The sequence below is a fragment of the Phyllobates terribilis genome, unplaced genomic scaffold (genome assembly GCF_046119375.1).
Source record: "Phyllobates terribilis strain yellow unplaced genomic scaffold, ASM4611937v1 Scaffold_2__4_contigs__length_985480577, whole genome shotgun sequence".
NCBI lineage: Eukaryota > Metazoa > Chordata > Amphibia > Anura > Dendrobatidae > Phyllobates > Phyllobates terribilis.
In genome coordinates, this window is record NW_027362762.1 from 518328759 (window position 1) to 518342388 (window position 13630).

Consider the following 13630-nt stretch of genomic DNA (forward strand, 5'->3'; position numbering starts at 1 on the left):
TTGGATGGAGAACGTCTGTGAACAGCAGCTTTCAAGTCTTGCCACAGATTCTCAATGGGATTTAGGTCTGGACAGTGACTGGGCCACTCAAACACATGACTATGCTTTGATCTAAACCATTCCATTGTAGCTCAGGCATTATGTTTAGGGTCATATTCCTACACCCCAGTCTCAAGACTTTTGCATCCTTTAACAGGTTTTCTTCCAGGATTGCCCCGTGTTTAGCTCCAGCCATCTTTCTATCAACTCTGAATCTATGTCCCAGCTGAAGAAAAGCATCCTCACAGTATGATGCTGCCACCACCATATTTGACTTTGGACATGGTGTTTTCAGTGTGACGTGCAGTGTTAGTTTTCCGCCACACATAGCGTTTTGCATTTTGCCCAAAAAGTTCTACTTTGATCTCATCTGACCAGAGCACCTTCTTCCACATTCTAGCTGTATTCCCTACAAGACTTTTTTTTTTAAACAATATCTTTTTATTTGGTTTTTAAGAAAATAACCGTAAACAGTGTATACAATACTTTAGACTAACAAACTTTGAAGTCTACATAGGAATTAAACAAAAGAAAACAAAATACAACATAACATACAGGCTGGTTTCAACAGATTTCAAGGATTACATACATTAATGACCACTATTGAATTAGAACAATATTTTCTGGATGATTCAACCAAACCTCCCAATTAACATTGAAAACTTGTAACTTATTATTTTTGTGTGCTATCATTTTTTCAAAAGTACGTTTTATTTATCGATTGTATTATCTCTTCGTTGGCAGGACTACCTGGGGACGATGCTGTTTTTGTGGCTAGAAGAATATGTGAGGCAATTACTATGCCATTGGAGGGAATAGAATGTACAGTACAGACCAAAAGTTTGGACACACCTCATTTAAAGATTTTTCTGTATTTTCATGACTATGAAAATTGTACATTCACACTGAAGGCATCAAAACTATGAATTAACACATGTGGAATTATATACTTAACAAAAAAGTGTGAAACAACTGAAAATATGTTTTATATTCTAGGTTCTTCAAAGTAGCCACCTTTTGCTTTGATGACTGCTTTGCACACTCTTGGCATTCTCTTGATGAGCCTCAAGAGCTAGGTCACGGGAAATGGTTTTCACTTCACAGGTGTGCCCTGTCAGGTTTAATAAGTGGGATTTCTTGCCTTATAAATGGGGTTGGGACCATCAGTTGTGTTGTGCAGAAGTCTGGTGGATACACAGCTGATAGTCCTACCGAATAGACTGTTAGAATTTGTATTATGGCAAGAAAAAAGCAGCTAAGTAAAGAAAAACGAGTGGCCATCATTACTTTAAGAAATGAAGGTCAGTCAGTCTGAAAAATTGGGAAAACTTTGAAAGTGTCTCCAAGTGCAGTTGCAAAAACCATCAAGCGCTACAAAGAAACTGGCTCACATGAGGACCGCCCCAGGAAAGGAAGAGTCACCTCTGCTTCTGAGGATAAGTTTATCCGAGTCACCAGCCTCAGAAATCTCAGGTTAACAGCAGCTCAGATTAGAGACCAGGTCAATGCCACACAGAGTTCTAGCAGCAGACACATCTCTTCAACAACTGTTAAGAGGAGACTTTGTGCAGCAGGCCTTCATGGTAAAATAGCTGCTAGGAAACCACTACTAAGGACAGGCAACAAGCAGAAGAGACTTGTTTGGGCTAAAGAACACAAGGAATGGACATTAGACCAGTGGAATCTGTGCTTTCGTCTGATGAGTCCAAATTTGAGATCTTTGGCTCCAACCACCATGTCTTTGTGCAACGCAGAAAAGGTGAACGGATGGACTCTACATGCCTGGTTCCCACCGTGAAGCATGGAGGAGGAGGTGTAATGGTGTGGAGGTGCTTTGCTGGTGACACTTTTGGGGATTTATTCAAAATTGAAGGCATAATGAACCAGCATGGCTACCACAGCATCTTGCAGCAGCAAGCTATTCCATCCGGTTTGCGTTTAGTTGGACGATCATTTATTTTTCAACAGGACAATGACCTCAAACACACCTCCAGGCTGTGTAAGGGCTATTTGACCAAGAGGGAGAGTGATGGGGTGCTACGCCAGATGACCTGGCCTCCACAGTCACCAGACCTGAACCCAATCGAGATGGTTTGGGGTGAGCTGGGCCGCAGAGTGAAGGCAAAAGGGCCAACAAGTGCTAAGCCTCTCTGGGAACTCCTTCAAGATTGTTGGAAGACCATTTCCAGTGACTACCTCTTGAAGCTCATCAAGAGGATGCCAAGAGTGTGCAAAGCAGTCATCAAAGCAAAAGGTGGCTACTTTGAAGAACCTAGAATATAAGACATATTTTCAGTTGTTTCACACTTTTTTGTTAAGTATATAATTCCACATGTGTTAATTCATAGTTTTGATGCCTTCAGTGTGAATGTACAATTTTCATAGTCATGAAAATACAGAAAAATCTTTAAATGAGAAGGTGTGTCCAAACTTTTGGTCTGTATTGTATATCTAACAAAAGTAATGCTAAAGAAGGAGATGGTTTTATTTTTTGGTGGAGTAGAGAAGAGATCAGGTGAAAAGTAAACGACCACCCTACAAGACTTTTTCCAAACTGCAAACAGGACTTCTTATAGCTTGCTTTCAAAAATGGCTTTCTTCTTGCCATTCTTCCATAAAGGCCAGATATGTGGAGTATACGACCAATAGTTGTCCTGTGGACAAATTCTCCAACCTGAGCTGTGGATGATTGCAGCTCCTCCAGAGTGACCATGGGCCTCTTGGCTGCTTCTCTAATTAGTGCACTCCTTGCTTGGGATGTCAGTTTAGGTGGATGGCCAAGTCTTGGTAGGTTTGCAGTTGTGCCATACTTTTTCCATTTTTGGATGATGGATTAAACAGTGCTCCATGAGATGTTGAGAGCTTAGGATAATTTTTTATCACCTAACCCTGCTGTACTTTTCTCCACAACTTTCCCTGACATGTCTGTTGTGTGCCTTCGTTTCCATAATGCTGTTTGATCCCTAATGTTCTCAAACCACCTCTGAGGCCTCCACAGAACAGCTGTAGTTGTACTGAGAATAAATTACACACAATTGGACTCAATTTGATAATTATGTGACTTTTGTGGAGGCAATAGGACACTCAGGATTTTATTTAGGGGTATCAGACTATAGGTGGCTGAATACAAATGCACCTCACAATTTTTAGATTTTTAAAATATTTAGAAAACCATGAATCATTTCCTTTACACTTCATAAATACTAGTTACTTTGTGTGGTGGTATAGCTCATAAAGTCCCAATAAAATAGGTTTGTGGGTGTAATGTAAAAAAAAAAAAAAAAAAAAAAAAGTGTGGAAAAGTTCATGGGGTATGAATTGGTTTTAAGGCACTGTATGCATTAAAGTGATTCTCAAGTTTTTATGTGGTTAAAATCGCAGTGTTTGTAAAAACAAACCACATTGCAATTTACTTTTTATTAAGAATCTTCTCCAGTCTCAATCTTCTCCAGAGATATTTTTTATTGTATGATGTACAGTTGGATGCTTAGGTAACCCTACAGTCTCAGAGTGTCTGGCTGCCTGGGTAATGCATGCATGCTGCTGCTAGGCAATTTGCTTTAGAGATTTCTCATGCAGCCCTGAAGTTGGCCAGATCATTGAATCCAGACAGATTCAGGACCGCTGTTCTTTTTTTTTGCCAACGTGACTGGTCCAATAAGTTCAGTGCTCATCTCAGCATAGGCTAGGTTCAGATGGTCATACTAAAACTAGGAGCCTGAAAATTTACATGCACTAGTCTAGTCCATAAAACAGACCAGACTAATGTTTGCGGCAATTTTTCTTTTTCACATCAATAATTGGTCTGTATGAAAAATCACCATATGTACTGGTAAACAGGTTATTACTGAATCCGTGTACTGTCTGTGGAGCACACAGTCAGCATTATGGCCAAAAGTGTTGGCACCCTTGAAATTGTTACAGAAACTGAAGTATTTCTCTCAGAAAATTATTGCAATTACACGTTTTGTTATACACATGTTTATTTTCTTTGTGTGTATTGGAACAACACAAAAAAAACAGAGAAAAAAAAAGGCAAATTGACATAATTTTACACAAAACCCCAAAAATGGGCCAGACAAAATTGTTGGCACCCTCAACTTATTATTTGGTTGCACACCCTTTGGAATAAATAACTGCAGTCTAGTAATGAGCGCAAGTGCTCGTTACTCAAGTTTGCCTAGGTTGCTCGGGTATGCATTGAGTATCGCAGGTGCTCCAGTGACATGTTCGAGTCCCCGCGGCCATGTTTTGCCTGGCAAACACGGGTAAGCCGCGGGGACACAGACATGTCACTCGAGCAACCGCAATACTCTGTGCATACCAGAGCACCCTAGGCAAACGCAAGTAATGAGCACTTGCGCTCCTCACTACTGCAATCAATCACTTCCTATAACCATCAACAAGCTTGTTACACCTCTCAACTAGAATTTTGGACCACTCTTTCTGTTGCAAACTGCTCAAGGTCTCTCATATGTGAAGGGTACCTTCTCCCAACAGCAATTTTAAGATCTCTCCACAGGATTTCAATGTGATTTAGATCCGGACTCATTGCTGGCCACTTCAGAACTCTCCAGTGCTTTGTTTCCATCCATTTCTGTGTGCTTCTTGAAGTATGTTTGGGGTCATTGTCCTACTGAAAGACCTATGATCTAGGATACAAACCTAGCTTTCTAACAGTGGACATTACATTGCGACCCAAAATTCTTTGGTAATCTTCACATTTCATGATGTCTTGCACACAGTCAAGGAACCCAGTGCCAGAAGCTGCAAAACAACCCCAAAACATCTTTGAACCTTATTTGACTTTAAGTAGTGTGTTCTTTTCTTTGTAGGCCTCATTCCATTTTCGGTAAACAGTAGAATAATGTGCTTTGCCAAAAAGCTCTATCTTGGTCTCATCTGTCCACAAGACATTTTCCCAAAAGGATTTTGGTTTACGTACATTTTGGTAAACTGCAGTCTAGCTTTTTATGTTTCTATGTCCGCAGTGAGGCCCTCCTGCCATAGCATTTCATTTCATTCAAATATCGACTGATAGTTCACCCTGACGATGCATCCTAAGCCCGCAGGACAGCTTGAATTTCTTTGCAACTTGATTGGGGCTACTTATTCACCATACGGACTATCCTGCGTTGCAATCTTTCATCAATTTTTCTCTGCCGTCCACATCCAGGGAGATTAGCTACAATGCCATGGGTTGTAAACGTCTTGATTATGTTGTGCGCAGTGGACAAAGGAACATGAAGATCTCTGGAGATGGACTTATAACCTTGAGATTATTGATATTTTTCAACAATTTTGGTTCCTCCTGTCCTCAGACAGTTCTCTTCTTTTTCTCTTCTCCATGCTTAGTGTGGCACATACAGACATACAGTACAGACCAAAAGTTTGGACACACCTTCTCATTTAAAGATTTTTCTGTATTTTCTTGACTATGAAAATTGTACATTCACACTGAAGGCTTCAAAACTATGAATTAACAAATGTGGAATTATATACTTAACAAAAAAGTGTGAAACAACTGCAAATATGTCTGATATTCTAGGTTCTTCAAAGTAGCCACCTTGGCATTCTCTTGATGAGCTTCAAGTGGTAGTCACCGGAAATGGTCTTCCAACAATCTTGAAGGAGTTCCCAGAGATGCTTAGCACTTGTTGGCCCTTTTGCCTTCACTCTGCGTTCCAGCTCACCCAAAACCATCTCGATTGGGTTCAGGTCTGGTGACTGTGGAGGCCAGGTCATCTGGCGTAGCACCGCATCACTCTCCTTCTTGGTCAAATAGCCCTTACACAGCCTGGAGGTGTGTTTGGTGTCATTGTCCTGTTGAAAAATAAACGATGATCCAACTAAACGCAAACCGGATGGAATAGCATGCCGCTGCAAGATGCTGTGGTAGCCATGCTGGTTCAGTATGCTTCCAATTTTGAATAAATCCCCAACAGTGTCACCAGCAAAGCACCCCCACACCATCACACCTCCTCCTCCATGCTTCACGGTGGGAACCAGGCATGTAGAGTCCATCCTTTCACCTTTTCTGCGTCGCACAAAGACACGGTGGTTGGAACCAAAGATCTCAAATTTGGACTCATCAGACCAAAGCACAGATTTCCCCTGGTCTAATGTCCATTCCTTGTGTTCTTTAGCCCAAACAAGTCTCTTCTACTTGTTACCTGTCCTTAGCAGTGGTTTCCTAGCAGCTATTTTACCATGAAGGCCTGCTGCACAAAGTCTCCTCTTAACAGTTGTTGAAGAGATGTGTCTGCTGCTAGAACTCTGTGTGGCATTGAACTGGTCTCTAATCTGAGCTGCTGTTAACCTGAGATTTCTGAGGCTGGTGACTCGGATAAACTTATCCTCAGAAGCAGAGGTGATTCTTGGTCTTCCTTTCCTGGGGCGGTCCTCATGTGAGCCAGTTTCCTTGTAGCGCTTGATGGTTTTTGCAACTGCACTTGGGGACACTTTCAAAGTTTGCTCGATTTTTCAGACTGACTGACCTTCATTTCTTAAAGTAATGATGACCACTCGTTTTTCTTTACTTAGCTGCTTTTTTCTTGCCATAATACAAATTCTAACAGTCTATTCGGTAGGACTATCAGCTGTGTATCCACCAGACTTCTGCACAACACAACTGATGGTCCCAACCCCATTTATAAGGCAAGAAATCCCCCTTACTAAACCTGGCAAGGGCACACCTGTGAAGTGAAAACCATTTCCGGTGACTACCTCTTGAAGCTCATCAAGAGAATGCCAAGAGTGTGCAAAGCAGTCATCAAAGCAAAAGGTGGCTACTTTGAAGAACCTAGAATATAATACATATTTTCAGTTGTTTCACACTTTTTTGTTAAGTATATAATTCCACATGTGTTAATTCATAGTTTTGATGCCTTCAGTGTGAATGTACAATTTTCATAGTCATGAAAATACAGAAAAATCTGTAAATGAGAAGGTGTGTCCAAACTTTTGGTCTGTACTGTACAATGCAAAGATTGAGTCAACTTCTCCCCTTTTTATCTGGTTTCAGGTGTGATTTTCATATTGCCCATACCTGTTACTTGCGACAGGTGAGTTTGAACGAGCATCACATGCTTGAAACAAAGTTGTTTACCCACAATTTTGGAAAGGTGCCAACAATTTTGTCCTGCCCATTTTTGGGGTTTTGTGTGAAATTATGTACAATTTGCCTTTTTTTTGTGGTGTTCCAATACACACAAAGGAAATAAACGTGTAAAACAAAACGTGTAATATCAGTAATTTTCTGGACAAAATACTTCATTTTCTGGAACAATTTCAAGGGTGCCAACACTTTCGTCCGTGACTGTACATTTATCTAAATTTAGCCCACAGGCTGGGTTTAGATAGCTATATTTTTGAAGCTCATCGGACAGCACACTGATCCGATAACAACCTGTTTGACATGGCACATCAGCGATTTTTCACACAGTTCAAAAAAATTGCAGCATGCATTAGTCTTTTCCATTTTTTAAAAGACACTAGTGTATGCCAATAGCGGGCATGTCCTGCACTCATCCACAATGTCGATGAGCACATTGATCCAGTCACGCCTGCAATTTGCGGATGTAATTGGCCCAAGTTTAAGCATGGCCAGATTCAGATGGGTGTATTTTCCGTCTGTGTGCTGACTGTGTGCCCAACGGACAGCACAATGAGTCAATAATAATGTGTGTGCGTATGCACCTCAGCAATTTTTCACATGGTGGCCTGGTGATAAAAATGTCAGCATGCACTAGTCTGGGCCAATTTACGGTCCTGCCTAGTGCATGGAAATGCAGGCAGCTCCTCTACTCGGCTGCTACACATATGATGATCAAATGCAGCTGCACACAAGCCAGTCAGGATGAGTTTTTCAAGAAGAATCCACTTCAATATACACACAAAAAAGCTCAAGAGCTCAGGGTATGTGCCCACAATCTGTAATAGCATTGTTTTGGACGCAACTCACCTGCACTGCATCCAAAGTGCTGCGTCCTACAGTACAGACCAAAAGTTTGGACACACCTTCTCATTTAAAGATTTTTCTGTACTTTCATCACTTTGAAAATTGTACATGCACACTGAAGGCATCAAAACTATGAATTAACACATGTGGAATTATATATACTTAGCAAAAAAGTGTGAAACAACTGAAAATATGTCTTATATTCTAGGTTCTTCAAAGTAGCCACCTTTTGCTTTGATGACTGCTTTGCACACTCTTGGCATTCTCTTAATGAGCTTCAAGAGGTAGTCCCTGGAAATGGTCTTCCAACAATCTTGAAGGAGTTCCCAGAGATGCTTAGCACTTGTTGGCCCTTTTGCCCTCACTCTGCGGTCCAGCTCACCCCAAACCATCTTGATTGGGTTCAGGTCTGGTGACTGTGGAGGCCAGGTCATCTGGCGTAGCACCCCATCACTCTCCTTCTTGGTCAAATAGCCCTTACACAGCCTGGAGGTGTGTTTGGGGTCATTGTCCTGTTGAAAAATAAATGACGGTCCAACTAAATGCAGACCGGATGGAATAGTGACTCGCCCCCTGGGCCATGTTGTGCAGCGTTGCGCATGCGGGGGAAAACCCGGAGCCGGATCTGTTGGGGATAGTAGTCCTCGTGGCGGTGACCCGGTCCGTGCCCAGGGTGTCAAACTAAGTGGCGATGTTTTTAGTGGCAGATGTGATGTTGTTCGACTACGCCACCCGTTGAATGCGGCTATGAAGCCGCCGCTGCAGGGCAGTCCGCTGAGGCCGGTGGTATGGATGTGCAGCGTGGATGGTATAACCCCCAACGGGAGGGGTATAGCCTCAGGGCAGCTGATGAAGCAGGAAAAGATGATAGTGGTAGTAGTGGTGTGACAAGGAAGCTCAGAGACGTGCAATTGCAGTTTTCACAGCTTTACTCACAGTTCAGTTCTTTATCAGGTCCCTTGTGTACAGCTAGGACCACCCGAGCCGTGCTGCGTCCACCAGGTGCGGGACTCGGCCAACTCCCAGGCAGTTCCAGAGCGTGGTCCTGAGCTCCCCTCTCTTCCTTTCTACTGGCCGTCCCCACCAGGGATCCACCTTTGTCCGGCTCCCTCGGGCCTTCTGGTGGTGAAACCTTTCCCGGCTTCCCTGACCCTATACGTGGTTTGCCTTCCTGGTGGATATGGCGAGGGGTCGCGCCAAAACTTATCCACGACCTCCGGTTCCTGGCTGAGGATATTTGGCCTCCACCAGTTTGGGATCCGGTACCCTGTTCTGCCAACCCTTCACCCGTTAGCTCGTGGGATCTCAGGGTTCCCTCTTCTCTTGCGTCTCTGGGCCTCTCCTGGCGTTTCTGTTCTTTCTCCTTCCTCTGTCTCTCTGCGTCAGGCCTCCACTCCAGGCCTGACTCTGGAGCTGGGCCCAGACTGAGCCACAGCTCCCTGTCAGCCCTCTCTGGCTGAGCTCCTCTCTTAACTGACCCGGACTGGACCCTGATCTAAGATGGTGCCCACCTTTTATACTCTCCTCTGACACCCGAGCCCAGGTGACTAGCACCCAATGGGCTCCTACCTATGCCCAGAGTCCCTCCCCTTTCTGCTCCTACACCACTGGGATGTTCCTCCCCCCTCCCCACTCCAGCCAGGGACAGAAGCTGTCGTACCTGCACATCTATCTGGTGGGAGTACCGTTGGTCTGTCCCCCGGAAATGGGGTGAGTGTAGTGTATGCAGCCTACTGAGCCCAGTTCCACGCTCCATCCTTACCCGGGAGTGGAATACCACACCTCTGGTTCGAGGTGCAATACCCCTGTAGCAGTCGAGTCCTCGGGGTGCTACAATAGCATTGCGCTGCAAGATGCTGTGGTAGCCATGCTATTTCAGTATGCCTTCAATTTTGAATAAATCCCCAACAGTGTCACCAGCAAAGCACCCCCACACCATCACACCTCCTCCTCCATGTGTGGCGCCCCTGCTGCGCTTTGGTGCCACAACCCAGAAGGGTTCATGGATGGACTTCTCCACAAGAGGCCTTCACTACATTCATACACCTCCACCTTCCAATTCAGACCAGCAGAGGGAGCCCGTTAGGGATATATATAGGGAGGGTGGAGCTAGGCAGCTCAGAGAGTTTAGAGTTGAGTCTACAGAGAGTTCAGTTTCAGTTCAATGTTCAGAGAGGAACACAGCTCAGAGTGAGCTGAGAGCGTGCCGACGCTCAGAGAGCGGTGAAGACTCAGCAAGCCGGCTGCCAAGTAGTGAGGGCCCCGAGTGTGGTCAACGGCGAGAGGAAAAGGAGAGTGGAGCTAAGGGGGCAGAGGAGCGTAGTAAGCTCACCCCGATTTGTGTACCGGACAGCGGATCCGCGCCTACAGGGACTCCTTATACCCAGTAGGAACCACCGGAACCCCTGGAGAACTACAGGTCCCAGGTCCACCTAATGCTGATTGTAGTACCAGGGCTAGGAGTCACAGAGGTCCCAGCGTCCAGGGAGAGTGATCTCAAAGAGAAGGCCCTACCACCAGGTCAGCAGGTGCAGAGAGAGACAGTAACCAAGCTAGGCCCAGCTCCAGCCAGGCCAGAAGCTTAGAGAAATAAGCAACAGATCAGGAGGCCCTATACCCTCTCACTGGGGAGAGTCCAGAAGTGCGCCCTTCACCTGGAGTACCCTGGACCGTGCCTGCAGCATCACCAGTAAAGTTACTGAAGCTTACCCCCGTGTGAGTCTCCGTCTTTCCTCCGGGACCGTCTTGCCGTCTCTCCCCTGCACCTGACTGCTTTGCACACTCTTGGCATTCTCTTGATGAGCTTCAAGAGGTAGTCACCGGAAATGGTTTTCACTTCACAGGTGTGCCCTGTCAGGTTTAATAAGTGGGATTTCTTGCCTTATAAATGGGGTTGGGACCATCAATTGTGTTGTGCAGAAGTCAGGTGGATACACAGCTGATAGTTCTACTGAATAGACTGTTAGCTGCTTTTTTTTTGCCATAATACAAATTCTAAGTAAAGAAAAACGAGTGGCCATCATTGCTTTAACCCTAGAGCGCATGACCATAAAAATCTACATTTTCACATACCTGGTGCCTTTTAGGCCCGTGTGCAAATAACATAGAATAACTCAAACAAAAATGACAAACAACTATATACCTGAGGAATACCTAGAGTTTGAAAATTCTAACTAAAGTAATCTTGCAGAAAATAGAAAACAATTAACAAGGCGGGCCTGCGAGGCCCCAGGTATGCGTTCTAGGGTTAAGAAATGAAGGTCAGTTAGACCTAAAAATTGGGAAAACTTTGAAAGTGTCCCCAAGTGCAGTTGCAAAAACCATCAAGCGCTACAAAGAAGCTGGCTCACATAAGGACCGCCCCAGGAAAGGAAGACCAAGAGTCACCTCTGCTTCTGAGGATAAGTTTATCCGAGTCACCAGCCTCAGAAATCGCAGGTTAACAGCAGCTCAGATTAGAGACCAGGTCAATGCCACACAGAGTTCTAGCAGCAGACACATCTCTTCAATAACTGTTAAGAGGAGACTTTGTGCAGCTGGCCTTCATGATAAAATCGCTGCTAGGAAACCACTGCTAAGGACAGGCAACAAGCAGGAGAGACTTGTTTGGGCTAAAGAACACAAGGAATGGACATTAGACCAGTGGAAATCTGTGCTTTGGTCTGATGAGTCCAAATTTGAGATCTTTGGTTCCAACCACCGTGTCTTTGTGCGACGCAGAAAAGGTGAACGGATGGACTCTACATGCCTGGTTCCCACCGTGAAGCATGTGACTCGCCCCCAGGGCCGTGGGGTACTCGGCAGCCGGGCCTCTGGTTGCCGGGGGATATCACGGTGGCTGGCCTGGTCCGTGACCCAGGGCGGTCAGTGAAATGGGGGAATACTTTTATATGGGGTTTTTGGGATTTTTCGTGACGCCACCTGTGGTGTCTGGTGAGGATCACCAGCGCTGCAACAATCCTCTGAGGCAGATGGTAGGGCAGTTTGTGATGGAATGGCTCCCCACAGGTGGAGCTGGCCTCAGGGCAGCGTGAGGTATGTACTGGATGGCGGTGCAGGGGAGAGACGGCAGGACGGTCCCGGAGGAAGGACGGACACTCACACGGGGTTAAGTTTCAGTACCTTTACTGGTGATGCTGCAGGCACGGTCCAGGGTACTCCAGGTAAAGGGCGCACTTCTGGACTCTCCCCAGTGAGAGGGTATAGGGCCTCCTGATCCGTTGCTTATTTCTCTAAGCTTCTGGCCTGCCTGGAGCTGGGCCTAGCTTGGTTACTGTCTCTCTCTGCACCTGCTGACCTGGTGGTAGGGCCTTCTCTTTGGAGATCACTTTCCCTGGACGCTGGGACCTCTGTGACTCCTAGCCCTGGTACTACAATCAGCATTAGGTGGACCTGGGACCTGTAGTTCTCCAGGGGTTTCGGTGGTTCCTACTGGGTATAAGGAGTTCCTGTAGGCGCGGACCCGGTGTCCGGTACACAAATCGGGGTGAGCTTACTACGCTCCTCTGCCCCCTTAGCTCCACTCTCCTTTTCCTCTCGCCGTTGACCACACTCGGGGCCCTCACTACTTGGCAGCAGGCTTGCTGAGTCTTCACCGCTCTCTGAGCGTCGGCACGCTCTCAGCTCTCTCTGAGCTGTGTTCCTCTCTGAACACTGAACTGAAACTGAACTCTCTGTAGACTCAACTCTAAACTCTCTGAGCTGCCTAGCTCCACCCTCCCTATATATGTCCCTAATGGGCTCCCTCTGCTGGTCTGAGGTGGAAGGTGGAGGTGTATGAATGTAGTGAATGCCTCTTGTGGAGAAGTCCATCCATGAACCCTTCTGGGTTCTGTGGCACCAAAGCGCAGCAGGAGTGCCACACATGGAGGAGGAGGTGTGATGGTGTGGGGGTGCTTTGCTGGTGACACTGTTGGGGATTTATTCAAAATTGAAGGCATACTGAACCAGCATGGCTACCACAGCATCTTGCAGCGGCATGCTATTCCATCTGGTTTGCATTTAGTTGGACCATCATTTATTTTTCAACAGGACAATGACCCCAAACACACCTCCAGGCTGGGTAAGGGCTATTTGACCAAGAAGGTGAGTGATGGGGTGCTACGCCAGATGACCTGGCCTCCACAGTCACCAGACCTGAACCCAATCAAGATGGTTTGGGGTGAGCTGGGCCACAGAGTGAAGGCAAAAGGGCCAACAAGTGCTAAGCATCTCTGGGAACTCCTTCAAGATTGTTGGAAGACCATTTCCGGTGACTACCTCTTGAAGCTCATCAAGAGAATGCGAAGAGTGTGCAAAGCAGTTGAGTCGCCCCCTGGGCCGTGGGGTACTCAGGGCCGGGCCTCTGGATGCGGATGGAGAGTAGTAGTGGCGACCCGGTCCCGTGCTCAGGGTGTCAGACTTAAAGGGGAACCGTCTTTTGATATATGTATGGGAAGTTCCGACTACGCCACCCGTGGATTGCGGTCAGGGATAACTGCCGCTGCAGTGCAGACCGCTGGGGCAGATGTAAGTGTGCAGCAGTGTAAGTGGATGATGGAGGGGATGATTCCGATCGCATTAGCCAGGAAACGGAGGCCTCTTGAACAGTTCAGGGTCTTTATTGGAACAGGTGAGACGACCCAAAAACAG